Source organism: Paroedura picta, chromosome 10 (assembly GCF_049243985.1).
Source record: "Paroedura picta isolate Pp20150507F chromosome 10, Ppicta_v3.0, whole genome shotgun sequence".
NCBI lineage: Eukaryota > Metazoa > Chordata > Lepidosauria > Squamata > Gekkonidae > Paroedura > Paroedura picta.
The window spans coordinates 3,828,655-3,847,392 of NC_135378.1; the positions used below are offsets into that span (position 1 = coordinate 3,828,655).

The 18,738-nt window shown below is 51.1% G+C and overlaps 1 protein-coding gene across 10 annotated transcripts in view; it reads left to right on the forward strand.

The window, feature by feature from the left end:
* The first annotated feature begins 13,574 nt into the window (after positions 1 to 13,574).
* JAKMIP1 (janus kinase and microtubule interacting protein 1) overlaps positions 13,575 to 18,738 on the forward strand; it is a 237,294-nt gene continuing 232,130 nt past the window's right edge. For 7 of the 10 annotated variants that reach the window (XR_013225029.1, XR_013225030.1, XM_077301532.1 and 4 more), the window contains exon 1: positions 13,585 to 13,811. The gene's annotated coding sequence lies outside the window, so the exon portion shown is untranslated. Of the gene's footprint in view, positions 13,812 to 13,943; positions 14,325 to 18,738 lie in introns of those variants that run through there. The other 3 variants (XM_077301529.1, XM_077301537.1, XM_077301530.1) reach the window with 3 other exon arrangements.

Below are 18,738 nucleotides of genomic sequence, written 5' to 3' on the forward strand. Positions count from 1 at the left end.
GCCTCACAGGAGCGACAAAACGCTTGCACATCCTCTGCAATTCGAGGCCAAAAAACCCAGCGCAACACTCGGCAGAGCGTTGCTAGCGTCCCCTGATGGCCGGCCAACTGGTGGTCATGGGCCATCTCTAACACCTCTTGTCTGTATCTCTGGGGTACCAACAATTGCTTTATAAGGGCCCCCTTTTCTCTCTGGCACCGAGACCAGAGCCTTCCTTCCTTTACCACCTGCGGCCACTGGCCACAACGTCGAGGATCCCTTACCTGGCCATCTTCTGTCGCCAGACGCCCTTGCACTTCTGCAAGGTGTCATCCTCTTCCTGGAGTGTCAGTAGGTCCGGGTCGTTCTGTAGATTGTCCTGCAGCATGTCGCTGGCTTCCGGTTGGGCCTTGGTTGGGTTTTCTCCTGCAGGTTCCTCTGCTGGGCAGCTCATGTCGGCTTTCCAGGCCGTCACCTGTTGGAGGGCGTCAGCAAACCTGGGCGCGTTGCACCCCAACAGTAGGGCATATGGCAAACGGGGTACACGGGCCACCTCGGCATCCCAGGTCTGGCCAAGGTAACCGAGCTGCACCCGGACCTCCGGGAAGCCCTCCACATGCCTGTGACAGCATGTAATATCAACCCACCGTTGATCATCCCGTCCCATTGACATAGAGCTACCACTATCTACCAGCACCTGCCATCGCCTTCCGGCCACCATCACCGGCAATAATGGGGGTGTTCTGGGATCCAGGATCACCGTTCCGTTCATGGCCACATTCCACCCCATGTCGCACTCCATGAGAGGGCACTCCCATTTAAAACGCCCCCACTGGCTGCACGTATAACAGGGTCCTCGCTCACCCCCTTCACGGGCTTGGCCGTCGGGGCGGCTGCCTACGGTTTCTCCGCCATGCGGTTGGATTTGAGAGCGCAGACTGGAAACTCCCTTGCTGGGCCACAGGCATCCTGGGGGACGGAACCCGCCTGGTGCCCCAACCCTCTCCCGACAGGGGCTCCTTTTCCTATTGACGACCCTGGTGTGGCGCCCCTTGTGGGGGCATCTTTTGGCTGTTCTCTTTGGTTGGCTGCCATGTAGGCCTCCGAGAGATCTCCAGCCTGTGCCAAGGAACTCAGCTTCTGGCACCCCCCCCCCCAGTGCCTTATCCTGGCCGGCAAAATTTGCAGCACCAGTTCCAAAACCACCTTCTCGATCAACCGCTGCTCGCCATCAGTGGTAGGAAGCAGCCACCGTTTTGCTTCATCCCGGAGCTTGTTTATCACGACATGTGTCCGGGCACCCGGCGGAAAAGAAATGGCCCGTAGCCACTGCCTATATGTCTCCGGGGAAATGTCATAGCGGTCCAGAACGGCCTTCTTGAGGGCATCATAATCAGCGGAGTCCTCTTTGGCCATATCTTTTAGGGCCGCCGGCACTTCCCCCGTGAGATATGGCCCAATTATGTATGACCACTGGTCGTCTCGAAGGAGTCTAGGTATGCTTCCACATCATCCTCTGGCCCTAGCCGGGCTAAGGGACTTGACCCAGGGCTTGTGCTGCCGCCCCTGCCCCTTCCGTCCTGGCTCCCGGGCGTTCCTCCCATGCCCGGCGTACCTCCTGTACCAGCTGCTCTTGTGCGGCCGTCTCCCTGTCTATCACATCCTGCCAAGTGTGGGACTGGTGTTCGACCAGCCACTGCCCAAACTGGGTGAGATCCATGCTCTCTCCCTCTGGTATCCGCTCTATCACAGAGCCCATGAACAAGGCGCTCAAGGTCTCCTCCTCCTCTGAGTTGCTTGGCGCCACTTGCGTTGGGAAGCCCACTTCTGCCCCTTCAAACGCAGCCATGTTTCCACGCTCGTCTCCTCACACCGTGGAGCTCCGAAGGGCTGGCGGTACCCACCTGGGTGGGGTCGGCAATGATGGGTGGATTTTCAAAATGGACGGGGCAATGTCTGCATCCTCAACCACTGTCTGCCCCCGGGCCACCTGCTCCTTGCCTCTGCCCCTCTCCGGCGTGCCGCTGGACAAACGACTCTTCACTCAGAGGATGCTTGCAACATTCCTCTGTTTCCTTCAGAGGTGCCATGGTTCCCGCCGCGTTCCTCAAGCTCGCCCTTTGGCAAGACACCCTATCTGGTAAGTCTCTGTCATTCTGCCTGATGCATTCATCCCCGTCCCCTCCCCGTAGTTCTCCTCCCCGCTGTCCTGGGATCCCTCTTCCCTCCCTAGTCTGGGCGGGTGAGCGGCTGTTTTTCTGAGAGGGTCAGTCTGGCTGCTGGCGATGAGTGGCGATGGCGGCTGGGGTGGCCGCCCAGTACGTCTGGTGGCCTCGGCCGCTTCTCGTGTCGCCTTCCACCCCTCCTTCTCGCCACCGGTGTCGGGGAGTGATCCTCTAGCAGCTTTCGGTACTGAGCTGTTTTTCCCCCGCAGACGGCTCGGCAGCATCTCTGGGCTGTGCAGGGGCAGTTGATTCTCTCCCGTTTCTCCTTCCCTGCTCGTGACGCCTGGACAAGAAGTAACTAGAGTCCTGGCTCAAGCTTGTCCCTGTGCCTACAAGACTGAAAACCAATTTTCTGTTCCAACTTCCTACTGCCGATTCCCTTGTGGCTGACTCCATTCATGGTATAAACAAAGGCTCAAAGCTTCTGTTGATAGATAGGGCTTCAAGATAGATGGAGCAGGCCAAAAGACCTAAGCTCCTCCACCTTAACCTTCAAGACTGCCAATTATTGGTGCATAATGGTCAGATAGCAGTGGGATGGCACTGCCCCCTATCTGGAAACATTCCTAGAGGAAAAGTGCAAACTTGCCAAGCTCCTGGCACTACAGGCACTGAAGCTCTCCAAACATGGGGGATTGTGTCCCCTCAGATTGGCCATATTGCCTGGTGCTGCTCCTGGCTTCATTCCATCACAATACCATGTGAAACCAGATCCTCCTGTCTGATAGAACAATGCATTAGAAAGACTAACATGGTACTCACTAAAATAAGCCCCATTCCTGTTCCCCAGAATACACACAAGATCAGACAAGAGCCGGTGTGGTGTAGGGGTTAGTAGTGGCAGCTTCTAATCTGGTGAGCCAGGCTTCATTCTCTGCTCCCCCACATGCAGCCTGCAGGGTAACCTTGGGCTAGTCAAATAGTTTTGTACTCACACAGCAATAATATCAGGACTCTCTCAGCCTCACCTACCTCACAGAGTGCCTGTTGTGGGGAGAGGAAGTAAAGGTGCTTGTAAGCCACTTTGAGACTCCTTCTGATAGAAGTGTTGGTTCTTATATGCTGCTTTACTCTCACCAGGAGGAGTCTCAAAGTGGCTTACAATTGCCTTCCCTCCCCACAACAGACACCTCGTAAGGTAGATGAGGCTGAGAGATTCCTAATATCACTGCTCAGTCAGAACAGCTTTCTCAGTGCTATGGTGAGCCCAAGGTCACCCAGCTGGCTGCATGTGGAAGAGGAGCAGGAAATCAAACCCAGCTTGCCAAATTAGAAGTCCGCACTTCTAACCACTATACCAAGCTGGCAGAGAAAAGTGGTACATAAAAGCCAACTCTTCATCTTCTTCTACAATATCACAAGCCTCACCATAGCTCTTCCAGAGCCATACAGAGACCAGCCCCTCTTAAAGGACTCCTCAGCAAACTCGCACCTCTCCTAAAGGCCACCCTCAAAACGGGTAGTCCACATCCCAGTCCCCCAAACCATTTCGATCCACCCAAGTCCAGCTTTTGAAAATTACCCATTGTGCCTGGAACAAGATTTTCCCCATGTAACATAGGAGACCGTTTGTCACAATCAACGAGCCATAGAGAATCATAGAGTTGGAAGGGGTCTCCTGGGTCATGACAGCTCATCCGCTGTCATCTGCCACCCCCTTGAACCTTCACAGAAGCAGCCTCTCTGTCAGATGGCTATCCAGCCTCTGTTTAAAAATCTCCAAAGATGAATACCCCCCGCCCCCCCAGGAAGCCAAGAAACCGCTCTGTCAGGAACTTCTTCTGGAATTTCTTTTGAATTAATTTTATCCCATTGGATCTGGTCCATCCCTCTGGGGTAAGAGGGAACAACTCTGCTTCATCCTCTACATCAGCGGTTCTCAGCCAGTGGGTCAGGACCCCTTTGGGGGTCGAATGACCCTTTCATAGGGATCACAGCAGGGCAAGCAGCTTGGCTGGGGGCGCCATCCAAACAACAGCCTTGTGGGGTAGATCGAGAGAGCGTTCGTCTGTCTACGGTAGCGGAAAAGAGCAAGATCGGCATGGTAGGACAAGAGGCAGAAGTGAACTGAGACACCCTGAAAAAAAAACAATTTATATACAATCATGAACAATGGGTCTTCATGCTACTGGTCAGTTTCGGTTTAATTTCTGTGAAAGAACACGTGCATAAATTCATGGTTGGGGGTCACCACAGCAGAAGGAACCGTATTAAATGGTTGCGGCATTAGGAAGGTTGAGAACCACTGCTCTACATTGGCAGCCTTTTAAATACTTGAAGATAGCTATCAGATCCCTTCTCAGTCGTCTCCTCTCCAGGCTAAAAAGACGAAGTTCCCCCAACCTTTCCTCATACATCTTGGTCTCCAAAGCCCTCACCATCTTTGTTGCCCTGCTCTGGACATGCTCCAGTTTGTCTACATCCCCCTTCAACTGTGGTGCCCAAAACTGAACACAGTACTTCAAGTGAGGTTGAACCGGAGCAGAGTAAAGCAGAGATCTGGACACGATACTCCATTTGATACAGCCTCAAACTTCATTTTCCTTTTTAGCCACTGAGTCACACTGCTGAAATGTTCAATGGATGGACTACTAAGACTCATAGATCCTTTTCACACATACTACTGCGTCTGGTGGTGCAGAGTGGTAAGGCAGCCGTCTGAAAGCTCTGCCCATGAGGCTGGGAGTTCAATCCCAGCAGCCGGCTCAAGGTTGACTCAGCCTTCCATCCTTCTGAGGTCGGTAAAATGAGTACTCAGCTTGCTGGGGGGTAAACAGTAATGACTGGGGAAGGCACTGGCAAACTACCCTGTATTGAGTCTACCATGAAAATGCTAGAGGGCATCACCCCAAGGGTCAGACATGACTCGGCGCTTGCACAGGGGATACCTTTACCTTTACCTTTTACTGCCAAGTCTCCTCCATAGGTTTCTCTTACCTAAATGCAGAACTTGACATTTGTCCCTATTGAATTTCATTTTATGAGCTCTGAAACAGCTCCCAAATAATAAGGCTCCTGGCATAGATAACATTCCAGTGGAACTACTTAGATCTGCTCCAACAGCAGCAATCACAGCATGATGCCAAAAAGTCTGGGAAACTGGCACATGGCCAATAGACTGGAAAAGGTCCGTTTTTATCCTATTATTAAAGAAAGGTGATGCTTGCATCTGCTCAAACTATCGAACTATAGCCCTGATCTACCACATGAGTAAAATCTTATTGAAGATCATCTGGAACAGTCTCAAATCAACCATTGATGCTCAGCTACCGGATGTCCAGGCTAGTTTTTGACATGGTTGCAGCACCCAAGACCAAATTGGAAATTTATGCTGGATTAAAAACAAACAAACATGAATATCAAAAGGCCATCTATCTTTGCTGTATTGTTTATTCTAAAGTGTTTGACTGTGTTGATCACTAGAAGCTATGGGATGCCTTACATGAATTGGGAGTCTCGTCCCACTTAACCCAACTCATCAGTTCATTGTACACCGACCAGGAGGCCACAGTACGAACAATATATGGAGACACTGATTGGTTCAATGTCAGCCAAGGAGTGAGATAAGGGTGTATTTTCACCCTTTCTTTCTAACTTTTATGCAGAGGTAATAATGCAGAATCTGGAAGATTAAGCACTACTGCACCATTGCACTAATTTCTCATGCTAGCAAAGTTATGCTCAAAATTTTACAAGCTAGGCTCCAGCAATATGTGGACTGAGAACTTCCAGAAGTGCAGGCAGGATTTCGAAGAGGCAGAGGAACTAGAGATCAAATTGCCAACATACGCTGGATCATGGAGAAAGCTAGGGAGTTCGAGAAGAACATCTACTTCTGCTTCATTGACTATGCTAAAGCCTTTGATTGTGTGGAGCACAACAAATTGTGGCAAGTTCTTAAAGAGATGGGAATACCAGAGCATCTTATTTGTCTCTTGAAAAACTTATATGCAGGACAAGAAGCAACAGTGAGAACTGAACATGGAATCACTGATTGGTTCAAAATTGAGAAAGGAATTCGGCAAGGCTGTATACTGTCGCCTTGCCTATTTAACTTGTATGCAGAGCATATCATGCAAAAGGCGGGATTAGAGGAGTCACAAATTGGGATCAAAATTGCAGGGAGAAATATCAACAACCTCAGATATGCAGATGATACCACTCTAATGGCAGAAAGTGAAGAGGAACTAAAGAGCCTGTTGATGCGGGTGAAGGAGGAGAGTGCAAAAGTTGGCTTGAAACTCAACATCAAGAAAACAAAGATCATGGCATCCGGGCCTCTCCATTCCTGGCAAATAGATGGGGAAGAAATGGAGATAGTGACAGATTTTATTTTCCTGGGCTCCAAGATCACTGCAGATGGGGACAGCAGCAAAGAAATTAAAAGACGCTTGCTCCTGGGGAGGAAAGCTATGGCAAATCTAGACAGCATCCTAAAAAGCAGAGACATCACCCTGCCAACAAAAGTATGTTTAGTCAAGGCTATGGTATTCCCAGTTGCAATGTATGGCTGCGAAAGTTGGACCATAAGGAAGGCCGAGCATCAAAGAATCGAGGCTTTTGAACTCTGGTGCTGGAGAAGACTCTTGCGAGTCCCTTGGACTGCAAGGCGAACAAACCGGTCAGTCCTAGAGGAGATCAGCCCAGACTGCTCCTTAGAAGGCCAGATCCTGAAGTTGAAACTCCAATACTTTGGCCACCTCATGAGAAGGAAGGACTCCCTGGAGAAGAGCCTAATGCTGGGAGCGATCGAGGGCAAAAGAAGAAGGGGATGAGAGAGAATGAGGTGGCTGGATGGAGTCACTGAAGCAGTCGGTGCAAACTTAAATGAACTCCAAGGAATGGTAGAGGACAGGAAGGCCTGGAGGATCATTGTCCATGGGGTCGCGATGGGTTGGATACGACTTCGTACCTAACAACAACAACAACAACAAAATCTGGAAGAATCTACGATCGGAGTCAAAATTGGTCGTACCCGGCATAAGGGGACGGCAGCGCTGTTGCTGTCGGGGTGCCCACTGCTAGTGCTTGTTGCATGCCTGGATGCAACTGGCTTTCGGGCTACTCTGTTATAATTTCACTTTCCTTTTCTCACAGTGGTCCTACAGAGTCCCTACTCTTTTTCTTTCTTGAAATGTAACTAAAGAAGCCTTTTTTGCTATTTTTAGCACTTCTTGCTAGCCTAAGCTCATATTGAACTTTAGCTTTTCTAACACTCCCCCTACAATCATTGGTTATTTGTTTATACTAATCCTTGGTAATAAGGCCTTCCTTCCATTTCCTAAATGACTTTTCTTTCTTAAATCATTTGACAGCTGCTTATGGAGCCTTCCATCTACCCAACATACCTTTTAAGTCTGTTAAAATCTGCTTTCCTGAAGTCCAGTCTATACTTCCAACTATGTATGTTTTCTCTTTTCCACAATTGAAAAATTCAAAAGCACATGGTCACTACTACCAACTGTGCCCACTCCTTCCTCCTCATCTACTAGTTCTTGCCTGTTGGTGTGAATAAAGTCTAAAATAGTAGAGCCCATGGTTCCCCTCTCTGCTTTCTGGAAAATGAAGCTGTCAGCAAGACAAGAGTTTATATTTTTAGTATAAAGTTCTTATTGCTATATTGCTACACCTCCCCCCTCTTTACTTGTCTGTCACTTTTGAATAGATTGTACCCCTCAATTCTAGTATTCCAGCTGTAAAGGTAAAAGTATCCCCTGTGCAAGCACCGAGTCATGTCTGACCCTTGGGGTGACGCCCTCTAGCGTTTTCATGGCAGACTCAATACAGGGTGGTTTGCCATTCCCTTCCCCAGTCATTACCATTTTACCCCCTAGCAAGCTGGGTACTCATTTTACCGACCTCAGGATGGAAGGCTGAGTCAACCTTGAGCCAGCTGCTGGGACTGAACTCCCAGCATCATGGGCAGAGCTTTCAGACTTGCATGTCTGCTGCCACAAGAGGCTCTTAAAAGGGAATACTAATACAATATAAAAATACATAGTGAATAGGTGATAAAAAACACAACCCCGCGCTCAATACCCACTACCAGGGAGGAGAGGGGGCCTAGCTGGTAACACCCAGGTACTAACCAGCCCGGGGGGGGGGGGCATGATTTATGTGCTGTTACCGGTAGATTTGCAATCTTCTCATCTTCAGTTCTTGCCCTCACACTAAGTTCTGAATTTACGTCTCACTCCGCCTTTGGATTTAGTTTAAAGCCCTCTCCACCAGGTGTGCAAGGGTTCTCCTTGTTCTGTCCGTTGTGAGGTGCACACCATCTCCTGATAATAGCCCCTCATATTGACATTGGGGGAGGGAAGATGCAGGTGTGGCCTCCGGCATGCCAGCGGACACAAACGCGCATGCCCGGAGCTGCCGCACATGCACGTTAGCGCCTCCTGCTGGTGAAAACGCACATGTGCGGCGCCCGGATCGGCAGCTCTCCCTCAACCCCAGAGGCAGTCCTCAACTGGAAAGAGGTTGGGGGCCACTGTCCTAAAGCATCAAAGAAAAGTGTGTATCCAACCTTTGTTTGAAGACTGCCAGTGAGGGGGAGCTCACCACCTCCTTAGGCAGCCTATTCCACAGCTGAACTACTCTGACTGTGATAATTTTTTCCTGATATCTAGCCTATATCGTTGTACTTGAAGTTTAAACCCATTACTGCGTGTCCTCTCCTCTGCAGCCAACAGAAACAGCATCCTGCCCTCCTCCAAGTGACAACCTTTCAAATACTTAAAGAGGGCTTTCATGTCCCCTCTCAACCTCCTTTTCTCCAGGCTGAACATTCCCAAGTCCCTCAACCTATCTTCATAGGGCTTGGTCCCTTGGCCCCAGATCATCTTCGTCACTCTCCTCTGTACCCTTTCAATTTTATCTACGTCCTTCTTGAAGTGAGGCCTCCAGAACTGCACACAGTACTCCAGGTATGGTCTGACCAGTGCCGTATACAATGGGACTATGACATCTTGTGATTTTGATGTGATGCCCCTGTTGATACAGCCCAAAATGGCATTTGCCTTTTTTTACCGCTGCATCACACTACCTGCTCATGTTTAGTTTACAATCCACAAGTACCCCAAGGTCTCGTTCACACACAGTGTTACCTAGAAGCGTATCCCCCATCCAGTAGGCATGCTTTTCATTTTTCTGACCCAGATGCAGAACTTTACACTTATCTTTATTGTTCTCGTTTGTCCATTTTTCCATTGTGTTCAGATCTCGTTGAACTCTGTTTCTATCTTCTGGATATCCCCAATTGCCTGTATCTGTTTCTTTGTACCCTTGGGAGTAGACCTAGAACTCTCCCCTGTAGGGGCCTGTGAAGTGTTTCCTGGGCTTCGTGGGGGCTTGGGGAACTGCTCATGCTCCTGTATTCCTGAATCAATATCTTCAGGCAGATCCTGGAACCGATGGCTGAGCATCAATGGGGCAGACCTCCTTATTCTTCTGCTTCTATGTGTAACAACCTTCCATTCATTACCCTCCTGGTTGTTTCGATAGCTTTCCCTCCTCCTGCACTTGCTCTCTCAAGAGTGCTTCAGCAGTTCTGTCCAAGAACTTTTCACCCTCCTTTATATGTTGCAGTGTATTCAAGCATGCCTCTAATCCCCGTACCTTTTCCCCTATGAGAGCCACTAACGTAACACTAGCTGCATGTATAAAAGCCATCACACTGAGGTAAGACAAACATGCTGCAGAAGGTACACATCACTACCTAAGCTTTTTCATGTCGTGCCACTTTGATCCATTATAAATACTTCTCAAACAGCCCTGCACGTCACTGAATCCTTCGGTTTGATCCCCTGGCAAAGAGCCAACAGCCAAAGGTTCTTTAGCTCTCGCCCTTTGGCTCTTTACAGAGTCTTCTGGCCTGATCCAGAACCCGAGTTCTTTGGTTTTTGTAGTTTTCTCCCAGCTCCAAGTGCTGCTGCCTCTGGCAAGCAAGAGTCTTTTATAGCACAAATGCCCACTCAGCAGAGGATGGAGGTTGCACTCAGTTCCTGAGTCTATAATGTCAATAGGCTCTGCCAACCCCGATCCACCAAAGTCTTTCTCTCAACTTCTAGTTTAAGTTGCGGGTCTGTTAGGCGTTACAAAAAGGCCATTACAAACATGCCTCTTGAGCAGCACCCTCAAGGCGCTTCTTGGACAAAAAGAGAGGGAGTGTGACAGACCAATATTCAACCCGAGGCACCTAAACAAGTTCCAGTTAATTAAAAAGTTCGGAATATAATCCATCACAGATGTTGTTGTTTTTTTGTTTGTTTGTTTTTACTGTGCCTGGGCATATGGTTCATAACCTCAGCATTGGATACATATTTCCATGTAGAAGAAGTTATTTTTTTATCCCCTGCTTTTTGCTACAAGGTTTATGACTGTCTTCCCTTCCTCTCCCAATAGACACCTTGTGAGGGAGGTGAGGCTGAGAGAACCCTGAGATTCCTGCTTGGTCAGAACAGCAGTATCAGGGCAATGAGAAGCCCAAGGTCACCCAGCTGGCTGCGTGTGGAGGAGCAGGGAATCAAACCTGGTTTGCCAAGTTAGAAGTTGCCACTGTTAACCACTATACCAAGATGTAAGGATCAGGTCAGAATTCTAGAAACCTCTGCTTCCAGTGGAGCAGTTTCTTCTTCCAATATATTGTACCAAACTTGCACAAGCTATAGCCCCCAGTGTGTTCAGTAAGTTTGTAGCAGTGGTTGTAGCTTACCTGTTCAGGTGTGTGAAATCTACCCCTACATCAGCCCTTTTCAACTTTGTTACCAATGAAAAGCCCCTGAAACAATCTTTAGGTTTCAAAATGCCTCAGAATTGTGCAGAATATGGTTGGGAAGCATAGCTGGGGCCCCTCCCCTCCCCACCCCCTCCAGGCTCATCATTAGTCATTTTGGGAGGGGAGGTTGATATGACCATATATGACCATATATGGTCATATCACCTGATGTTTAACAAATTTTAAAAATATATTAAAAATTAATTAACTCCCCCCCCCCATTCAGGAAACCCTTCCAGGACTGTCAAGAAACCCTTCACAATATCCTGGCTGAGACAGCCTGCCCTTCATAGGGGACTGACTGTGGATGACCTGTTTTGTACCCTGCTTTTTACTATCTGAAGGAGTGTCCACGTGAATTACAGTTGCCTACCCTTCCTTTTGATGATACCACTCTAATGGCAGAAAGTGAAGAGGAACTAAAGAGCCTGTTGATGCGGGTGAAGGAGGAGAGTACAAAAGTTGGCTTGAAACTCAACATCAAGAAAACAAAGATCATGGCATCCGGTCCTCTCAATTCCTGGCAAATAGATGGGGAAGAAATGGAGATAGTGACAGATTTTATTTTCCTGGGCTCCAAGATCACTGCAGATGGGGACTGCAGCAAAGAAATTAAAAGACGCTTGCTCCTGGGGAGGAAAGCTATGGCAAATCTAGACAGCATCCTAAAAAGCAGAGACATCACCCTGCCAACAAAAGTGCGTTTAGTCAAGGTCTTCCCAGTTGCAACGTATGGCTGTGAAAGTTGGACCATAAGGAAGGCCGAGCGTCAAAGAATTGAGGCTTTTGAACTCTGGTGTTGGAGAAGACTCTTGCGAGTCTCTTGGACTGCAAGGCGAACAAACCGGTCAGTCCTAGAGGAGATCGACCCTGACTGCTCTTTAGGCCAGATCCTGAAGATGAAACTCCAATACTTTGGCCACCTCTTGAGAAGGAAGGATTCCCTGGAGAAGAGCCTAATGCTGGGAGGGATCGAGGGCAAAAGAAGAAGGGGACAACAGAGAATGAGGTGGCTGGATGGAGTCACTGAAGCAGTAGGTGCAAACTTAAATGGACTCCGGGGAATGGTAGAGGACAGGAAGGCCTGGAGGATCATTGTCCATGGGGTCGCGATGGGTCGGACACGACTTCGCACATAACAACAACAACCCTTCCTTTCCTCACAATAGATACCCTGTGAAGTAAGTGGGGCTGAAAGTCCTAGGAACTAATTTCAACTAATTGAAAGTCAAATTTTAAAAATCGAGACCAGAACCTACCCAAAGGCTCTGTAAAGTGCCACTGGACTCAAACTTTGTTCTACCTAAAGGGATAGTGCTAGACTCCTCTGCAGTGTAGGTTGTTCTACACCCAAACAGAATCCTGGCTCTATGTTTAGGAGTATTTTGTCCCAGCTGACTTTGCTGCCAACCTGCCCTATTTTATCAACAACTACTGGGACGTCTGAGGAAGAGTGCACGCACTTGAATGCTCACGCCTGAAATAAATCTTTGTTGGTCTTAAAGGTGCTATTGGACTCTATTTTTGTTGTGCTACTTCAGACCGACACAGCTACCCACTTGAATCTAACAAATACTGGGGTTAGTGGTGCCTATCACAGCCACGATGCCATACACCAGACTACACATATTCACCCTTTAACTGTGGCATTCTCTGTGAACTCCAGTCCAGAAAACGGAATCCCCCCAGACATGAAATACCTTCCCTGTCATAGTCGGCCCTTCACCTAGGCCTCTACTCAGGGGATTGGGGCCTGGCAAATTGTACTTAGGTTGAAATTAAATATATATATATATATTACTATTTTTGCGTTCTATGAAATTTTTTGTTGCTCCATATAGACCAAATTTTTAATCAAGAACCTCTCCCCCCCATCAATGGTGTTCCGCTTTACCAATGTTAAAATCTGGTCACCTTAGGCTAGAGGGCAACTGTCGCTTTGCATGCTTCACTGCTCAGTTTTGGCCAGCAGCACTTGGGGCACCTGTGAGAAACTGCTTCAAGGCAGTCTACCGAAGGGGACTGGAAATGCCACAGCACAGGTCCCTCAGGGGTGGGGAGCAGCAGAGAGGACCCTCTACCTATGCTGGGCTTCGAAATCTCTGGGCAGTATGGCAGAGCATGCCCCCGGTGCCACTCAAGGGACATGGTTACAAGGAAGGGAGCCCAGTTCTCTGGAGGACGGGCTCACTTGGGCACCTTGCTTGCGCTTCGTGGGTGGGAGGCAGGCCTGGTGCCAGCGGGAGAGGGTGATGCCCACCGCGTGGGCCCAGAGTCTCCGCTCCAGCTGCGCCTTCTCCGCAGCTGCCTTCAGCTGCTGCGGGAGGGCGCGAGGCCTGCTGGCGGGGGAGCGGGGAGGTTGGCCAGCCCCAGGCTGAGAACATCCGGGGGGGGGGGCGCCGTGGTCTCCCTCTTCTCCGGGGCCACCTGGAGCCTGGCAGCTCTGAGCGCGGGCTCGCCTGTCTCGTCTCACCCGCCAGGGCTCCGCGCTCCCCCCTCCTCGCACGCACGTGGTGCCTCCGCCTCGGCTGCGTTCATTCCGCGCGGCCAGGCCAGGGCAGGGCAGGGCAGGGCGGGACAGGGCGGCGCGGGGGGGGGGGGGGAGGCGCAGGGCCCGGCCCGGCCCGGCCCGGTCGCAGCGCCCTTTCTGTCTGTCTGCCGCCGGCCAAGCGCGGAGGCGGCCCCTGGGCGGGCGGAGCCGGTCCTTTCCTTGCAGGCCGGGGAGCCGCCGGACGGGTAAGTCGAGGCGGGAGGATGCTGTGGCTGCCGCCGGCCCCCGCCCCTGGCGCCCCGGGCACGAGCCGGCCCCTCCCTTCCCGGACCTGGAGCAGGTGCGTGGCCGGGGCGGGTCCGGGCGGCGCTTGGGGGGGGGGGGGAGGGCTGCCTTCCCCTTGGCGGAGCGAGGAGGGCAGGAATGGAGAGGCCGCGGCGGGGCGGGGCGGGGGACACGGGAGCAGTGGCCGCCTGGGCTTCAGGGGCTTCCTCCTTCTGGCGCCCCGCTAGGGACTTCCAGGCCTCTCAGCCTGCTGAGCCACATGTCGAGATTCACTTTGTGTGATGAGCGGCATCCATGAAGCCTTGCAAGTGCAGCGCCCGGACTCCATGGTTCACGTTTGGGTCGGGAATCCCAAGGGGCGGGGGATGGTGACTTACAGCCTTTGGAAGACCCATCAAGTCACAGCCCAAGGCAAGAGATGTTTGCCATTGCCTGCCTCTGCACAGACTTGCTTGGTGGTCTCCCAATCCGACTCTGACCAGGAACAAGGCTGCTTGGCTTCTGAGATCGAAGCACATTGGCCTAGCCACTCAGGGCACAGCCCCATACAGATTCCTGGCTCTTCAAGGTATGTATGCCTTTGGCAGGCCTCTCTCCACTCCTCCTCCCTACCCATGTTTGGGTAGGACAAAGGAATCTCATCCTGTGACCATTGCAAAGCGCCATCGAAATAGCAAGTATTGCCTATCCCAGGTCTCAGCTGGGTGATGGGCGCCAACGGAGCCCTCGAAGAAGCAGTGGCTGCTGTGTTGGGGGCTGAGGAAGGAGGGGCTTGGGAGGTGAAATTGGCCTCAACTAGGGCCCCAGCCTGGTGGAACGCTCTGCTGGAGGACATCCGGACCTTGTGGGACCTTAATTGGCTCGCAGGGCCTGTAAGACGGAGCGGTTCCACCAGGCCTGCAGTTGGGGCCACAACCAGCATCAAGAAAAGGCCGGCCTCCCCGTTGGATAGTCCACTCGCAGACAACTCACAGACAGAAGTGGCCACTGGTTTTTGCTATAGGACTAGTTGGATTCTAAAACTACATTTTAGACTTCAAAACTAAACCAATTTGTGCTTTCATCTTTGTTGCAGAATGGCAGGGAAAGGTCTAAAATAAGTAAAGATCAATTTTCAGCTGCAAACACTGAATTCTGTGATCTAAAGCTGGAACCCAGCCTCTTTTGGATGTCAGAGTGCCACATATGGACCAGCACTTGACCAAACCAGTGGCAATTAATTAATTAATGGGTTAATTGTTCACTGCGCCCAGCAAGCTGGCTTGTGGCGAGTTACAATGATAAAACCCCACAGTAAAATGATAACCCAATACTCCTTAAAAACATACTCTCCTGGAAAACAGGGACATGCTAATCCTCAACCCCGCCCCCCCTGCTTGACAACCTCCCACTAGTGCCTCAGAGAAGATGTCCATGGGGAGCCTGCTGTCGTGGCCAAGCTGGGGGGGGGGGGCTTCTGCATTCTGTGTCAGGAATGGGCCCGGGGGGCCCGGCCATCTGGGGAGCAAGAGCAGGTGCTGGTGGGAATACTGGGTGTGGGGAGCAGTGATCCTTTCCTTGGTCAGTCTTGTGCTTCTGTTTTCCATATGCCACAATTTCTCCCATGCGCTGCTCCTTCTGTGAATCTGCCTTTCCCTAAAACAGCATGTCTGGGTGTCAGAGTGACTTTCTTGCTCGTCTAGACAGAGCCCATTTTCCCTTTGAACCTCCCCCTGGTTTCCAATGTGAGGGGTTTGTTTCCCTGCCTAAGCAGGCTCTTTCCCGTGAGCTGGGTCTGCAGCTGTTACCTCTTGATTAAATTTCCCCCATCTCGCTTTTCAGTACAATATATTCACACTGCAATTTACAATAAAATAACACTGCAAAATATAATTAAAATTATAGAAATAAGTGCACACTGATTGGGTACTTGATCATGCTGAGAATTTTTGGAATTAATAGTGAAGAATATTTGCTTTCTTGCCATGAAAAGTGCCCCCCCCCCCACTCCAGAATGCCTGCTAGACCTTTTTTCCTGGAATCGTGGCAGTTCTAGATAGGATAAGATGATTCTAAGGTACTAGCAAGAAAGCCTGCTGTAGCTTGGAATGCAGTGGGCACTAGCTGGGGGATGGGTGAAGTTGGAGGCAGCGGGCGGTGGGAGAGGCAGCTCGGGCCAGGTGCATAGCCCCTTCCCTCCCCTTGCCTCCCCTCCCCGATCCTTCTCAGGGAGCTGGTGGGGGTGAGTGTGCTTTTGGGGAGGGCCGGGTGGCTGCAGGCTCTGGCTCCAGCCCTGTCCCCATCTCCAGGGTGAGGGAGGCTGGCAGGGCCAGAGTGTGTGGCTGTTTCAGCCAGGCATGCAGCGAGCAGGAAGGAGGTGCAGTAGTGGTGACGGCACGCCCCCACCCCCACCCCCACCCCCACCCCCACCCCCGCGCAGTTGGGCGGTGGCCACCTGGCAAGCATGGCAAATTCACCTCTTCTGCCGGGCGAGGGCGGGCTGGTGACAGCAGTGGGGGTTGTTCTGTCTCCAGTGGCCTGCTGGCCAGTGCGTCAACTCCTCAGAGTGGTCGGGGGACTGTTGGGGAAGATGCACCGCAGAGGAGGCAGCTTGGGTGAGGGGCCGTCCACAGCCACCATGCTCTGGCAGGCACAGCACTCTCCAGGTACCGCCCTGCAGCAACTGAAGCAGGAGGAGTGCTCGTTGTGTTGGTGGGTACCATCTTCCCTCCCTCGGCCGGCTGAGGTGGCAGGTGGCAGGCACGGCTGATGGGCTATGCGGCCAGGAACATGTGCAGCTGGCCAACACCACTCCCGCCACCCTGTCCCTGGAGCTGGGAGCCAGCCCCAAGCAGCCCATGAGCGACAGCAGGGAGCTCAAGGAGCGCCTGGGTGATGCCCCCCTCCCTCTGCCCTGGGATGCCTCACGGAAGTGGGGAGAGGTGGCGCTGTGTCTTCCCAGGGCCAGGCGGAGGCATGAGGGGACCTGTTCCCCCTCGTTCCTGGAAGCCGGATCCTGGTGGGTGCAAGCAGGCCATGCCAGGTCCAGTGGGAGCCCTGGGAGTACCCAACACCCCTCAGTGTCCGTGGAATGGCTGGCGAGGGCTACCTCAGCTCCCACCGATGTCCAGGGACGAAATGGAGGAAAGTCGGTGCTGGGTTTGGGGGGGCAGGTGTGAGCAGGGATAGGCCAATCAGGAGGCAGCACGCACTTCCTGATTGGCGGTTGGACTGGAAGCAGGCAGACTGATAGAATCATAGAATCATAGAGTTGGAAGGGGCCATACAGGCCATCTAGTCCAACCCCCTGCTCAACGCAGGATTAGCCCTAAGGATTAGCCCTGGATAGGCTCTGCCCAGGAGGGCTTTTCCAAAATATTTTGGAAGCTAAGCAGGGTTAGTACTTGGATGGGAATACCTGTCATGACACAAAGGCAAGCAGTGGCCAACCCCCTCCAAATGTCTCTTGCCTTGAAAACCCTCCGGGGTCACCAGGAGTCAGCTGCAACTTGATGGCCCTGTCCACCACCCTTATTGCAAGACCTTCTAAAGGCTTCTAAGGCACAAGTGATTAAAAAAACAGAAGCAAAAGCAGTTTGAACTACTGAATGCAGTTTGTGAGGGAGCTGGTTGTGTGGGGCTCTGTGCTGTGCTCAGAAGGTGAGGTTTCTAATAATTTTGTCTAAGGAACTTTAAGGCCCTCCTCTCTGTAACAGCTTCCCTCTGTTTTTTATTTAAGACCTCTAGACAAAATGCTTTTTGAGCCATTGTCTCTACTGAAATACACTTTTTAAAGCCTGTCATTTTTTCCTTGGCCACTTGAGGCTCCTAATTCAGAAATGTATATATCCCTGACACACAGCATATGTTTACTCACAAGTAAGCCCTATTTTGTTTACTGTTTCCAAGTAAAAATGCAAAGGGTTGTAGGTTAAGTTGTCACCCTATGTATTTCCTGTTTGTTATTTGGGTGGTAACCTTTCGAGAGCTACTTTCCAGTTCTTGCTGGGGAAATTATGGGTCGAGGCGTTTCAGTACTTCTGACATCAGCTCTTCCTGCAGCATTTGATACGGTGGACCACTTGATTTTGGTCCAGCATTTGGCCTCCTGTGGGATTCGTGGCACAGTCTGATCTTGGTCTACCTCATTTCTCCAGGGGTGCAGTCAGAGGGTGTTCTGCGGGGACAAGAGATCTTCTGGGCAGCCCTTAGTCTGTGGGATGCAGCAGGAATCAGTCCTGCCCTTGATGTTGTTTGACATCTGCATGTGCCCTCTGGTGGAGCATGCCAGGAAGTTTGGAGTTGGATGCCACCAGGGGAGGGAAGGACCCAGTGAAGGACCAAACACAGGGCAAGTAAAGAGGCACTGGGATACCAATATGGCAAATCAAATATATAGAGTAGACTTTTAAGGAGTCTTCAGGCTTCCATTATTCTTTATTCTTTATGTTTGAAGACTCCATAAAAGTCTACTCTGTATATTTGATTTGCCATATTGGCATCCCAGTGCCTCTTTACTTGCCCTATATCAGGATGTTGATGACACCCAGCTCTTCCTGTTGTTGGATAAACAACTGGGAACAGCATTCTCTCTTCTGACTAGTGCCTGGATGCCGTGACTAGATGGTTGAGGCAGAGTGGGTTGAAACCTAATCCATCCAAGGCTGAAATCACGTGTCTGCGTAAGACTGGGGGTATAGAAGGAGTGATGAAGATGGAGAGGTTGCTCAAAGGCTAAAATGTTGCAGTATCATTTGTGATATGGGTGAGAAGGGGTAACGATCTGTGTGCTTGACATGCCTGTCCAGCCATTCTGTGACATCCACCCCCCCTCTCCAGTTTGGTGTAGTGGTTATGACTGTGGACTTCTAATCTAGCAAGCTGGGTTCGATTCTGCTCTCCCCCCCATGCAGCCAGCTGGGTGACCTTGGGCTCTCCACGGCTCTGATAAAACTGTTCTGACCGAGCAGTGATATCAGGGCTCTCTCAGCCTCACCCACCTT